This window comes from Zea mays, chromosome 2, assembly GCF_902167145.1.
Source record: "Zea mays cultivar B73 chromosome 2, Zm-B73-REFERENCE-NAM-5.0, whole genome shotgun sequence".
NCBI lineage: Eukaryota > Viridiplantae > Streptophyta > Magnoliopsida > Poales > Poaceae > Zea > Zea mays.
In genome coordinates, this window is record NC_050097.1 from 132,071,643 (window position 1) to 132,075,637 (window position 3,995).

Sequence of the window (3,995 nt, forward strand, 5' to 3'; positions counted from 1 at the left end):
ATTTAGTTCGGGTAATTCGGGTATCACAATCGGGTACCCGAAATACCCGAATTACCCGAACTTTAATGTGTCATGTACTCATATCATGCTTAATTATTAATTTGTACATTTATAATTATGTGTATGTGTGTATAACTTGTGATTGTAGATTGCTTGTGTTTTATATGTCCATGTGTATCATTATTAAAACTATATTTTTATACTAATTTAATAGGGTGTATGTGTTTTTATGAAGCTGACACAATAGTTTGGGTAGTTCGGGAATACCCGAACCCGAAATTTTGGGTACCCGAAATTTCGGGTATTACAAAACCCGTTGTAATTTCAGGTATCGATTCTCAAAACCCGAAATTTTAAAAACCCGAATTACCCGACCCGAAATTTTCGGGTAACCCGAACGCCCACCCCTAGTTGTCTTGCATCAAGACACAACCTAGCTCGGTGCCAGAGGCATCGCAATATACATCAAAAGGCTTGCTGCTATCGGGTTGCGCCAATACTGGTGCTGTGGTCAGATGCTGCCTTAATGCATGGAAGGCATCTTCGCACTTCTGACTCCAAACAAATTTGACTTCTTTCTTCAGCAACTCAATTATAGGCTTCGCTATTCGAGAGAAGTCCGGAATAAATCTTCGGTAATAACCAGCTAATCCCAGAAAACTCCGAATCTAGCGAACAGTTGTGGGTGGCTTCTAGTTCATCACCTCTTGCACTTTATCAGGATCAACAGCTATTCCAGCCTGAGAGATAGTGTGACCCAAGAATTTGATTTCCTTCAGCCAAAAATCACACTTGGATAACTTGGCATAAAGGTGGTGCTCTCGCAGACGTTGAAGCACTACATGCAAATGCTCGGCATGTTCTCTTCATTCTTTGAGTACACCAAAATGTCATCAATGAAAACCACCACGAACTTGTCCAATTCTGGCATGAAAACAGAATTCATCAGATACATGAAATATGCTGGTGCATTTGTCAGCCCGAATGACATCACCAAGAATTCATATAGCCCATATCTGGTTGAGAATGCCGTCTTCGGAATATCACTTGCTCGTATCTTGATCTGATGGTAGCTAGAGCGAAGGTCTATCTTGGAAAACACCTTGGCCCCGACCAACTGGTCAAAGAGAACATCAATACGAGGCAAAGGATACTTGTTCTTGATAGTTACCGCATTAAGAGGGCGGTAATCTATACACAGCCTCAAGCTTTCATCCTTCTTCACAAACAGTGCTGGACATCCCCAAGGCGAAGTGCTTGGGCGAATAAATCCTTTATCCAGCAACTCTTGCAATTGCTTCTTCAATTCTGCCAACTCAGCGGGTGGCATTCGGTAGGGCCTCTTGGAAATTGGGGCCGTTCCCGGTTGCAACTCGATGGCGAATTCAATATCCCGGTCTAGTGGCATTCCTGGCAATTCATCAGAGAAGACATCTGCATAATCGCAGACCACTGGGATCTTCTTCAGAGGTAACTCCGTCATAGAGAAAGCACATGACTGAGTAGAACCTTGACTGGGCAGAATTAAGGTGAAGTTCCCGCAGAACGGAGAATTAACTTCCACGGTACGGCTGGCTACATCAAGCACAACTTGGTGCAAGGTCATCCAATTTGCTCCTAGAATAATGTCCACATTTTCCAATCCCAACACAAGAAGAGTGGTTTTGATAATGTGGCTTCCCAGTTGAATAGGCACACTTTGGTTTAATTGATTAGTTGCAATTTTACCCCCAGGTGTGACTATCATGAATGACCCTTTTGAGTGAGAGAATGGCAGTTTACATCTAGCACTGAACTTTTGGCTAATGAAACTATGAGATGCACCAGAATCAAATAGAATTAAAGCAGGTTGATTATAAACTGAAAAGATATCGGTCATGATAGGAGCTCCTTCAGGTACTTCCTCCAGAGTAGTGAAGTTGAGCTTCCCTTGCCTGACTTGCACCTTCTGCTTTCTTCCCTTGTCTTGATTTGGTGATGGCATCTGTCTATGCTGGTTCCTGGGACAATTCTTGGCATAGTGGCCCACATTGCCACAAGTGAAGCATTTGTTCCCATTGCCCTGGCGGAACTGCTGCTGCTGTGGAGGCCGATTGTTCCTTGGGGCGGGAGCTGGAAAGCGGTTGGGTGCCGGCTGCTGCTGCTGCTAAGGTGGCCTGATCACCCATCTGCCTGCCTGCTGCTGAAAACCCCTGCTCTGATTGTGAGAAACAATCCGGAACCTCTGAGCCTGAGCGGATGGTGCTGCCATTGGTGCCTTTCTCTTCTTCTCTGCCCGGTGAGCAACAATACAATCCTCCTGGGAGATGGCCATATTGACCAACTCATTGAAGCTATCAGCCCGGACAGTGTTGAGTCGTTCCCGCAGCTTGGTATTGAGACCCCTGCGGAAGCGATCTCTCTTCTTTTCATCAGAATCAGCATGATACCCTGCATACTGGCATAAGTCGTTGAAGGCTTGCGCATACTGCAGTACCGTGCGAGTTCCTTGATTAAGGGCCAGAAATTCATTCAACTTCCGATCAAGAATGCCAGCTGGGATGTGGTGTCCTCTGAAGGCAGTCTTGAATTCCTCCCAAGATACTTCACGATCAGCGGGGAGCATAGCACGGAAGTGGTCCCACCAAGTCCGAGCAGGGCCGCGAAGCTGCTGTGCGGCGAAGCGAGCCTTGGCCTCATCAGGGCAGTCTCCCGTGAGGAGGGGAAACTTGGACTCGACGACGCGAAGCCATACGTCGGCGTCCAACGGATCCTCTGCCTTGGTGAACAAGGGTGGTTGTGTGCTCAGAAACTCCTGGTAAGTTGCCATTGCTGGGGGTCGCTGATGCTGGCCTCCACCATGCTGCTGAGGGTGGGGCTGGCGCTGCAAGAGCTGTCGCAGAATCTCATTCTGCTGGGCCATCAGCTCCTGCACTGTGGGAGCTGGAGGAGGTGGCGGGGGAACCTGCTCGTTATGCCCGCGACGCTGCCTAGCTGCCATCTGAAAACAAAGATTGTTGCCATTGTTATCCCAACTCACAGTTCGAACGACAAGATATCATCTCATATGGAAGGAAAAATGCCATAATCATAATATTAGGTTCGAAATGAAGATAACATGGTGACAAATATCCCACAGATTTCAAAAGTTCACAGGGTTACATCAATCAGGGGAAAGTACCCATAAGCCTAGTCCAAAATCTGACATTAACTAAGCTCGCATAGGTTTCTATCCGCCTAAAAGTGTCGAAGTGACTGCTTAACCCTGAGCGGTGGAAGCGACACTGGATACGGGTGAAGGAGGCATCACGGAGGTAGTCCCATTGACACCAGGGGCTGGTCCTAGCTCCTCGGGAGCCTCTTCTCCCTCGCTTCCTGCTTCATTGGCCTCCATCTCCAGGTGGTGCATGTCCAAGTGGTCATTTGCTTCTTCGAGTTCCCTCTGCACATCGTGAAGCTGGTTCTCCAAGACATCAATAGTGTTGTCTCGGATCTCCACCTGCTGCTCCAGGGTGGCAATGCGCTGGCTCAGCCTCTCCACCTGCAGATCCTTCTCTACCAACTCGGTGGATAGATCGACCACAAAATCTTCTCGGCTGTCGAGAGTGAGCTTGGCAGTTTGAGCGGTGTTAGCAAGGAGTGCCATAACATCGCTCTGAAGGGCCTGAAGGCGGTACAGCGCACTCATGCACTGAACAGTGACCCTCCCAACCAAGTCAGGATACATCACCCACACATCCTTCACATGGCTCACGCGGTTACACCACATGGGATCATCCTTCTTCTCAGCAGGGAAGAGTCCCAAGGGGTGCATCACCATCTCAAGGGGATGGTAGCCACAGAAAGTCGTCAGAGTCTTCATGGCTGCCGCTTCAACGGTGTCGTCCGTCCTGAGTCCAATCGTCTTAGAGTCAAGAGAACGCCAACCCGACTGAAGGGGATGAGCCTCCAAAGTCAGCCAGACCCGACAACAAGGTACCCGATGCTCCTCATACAACTAAACCGTGTACAAAGGG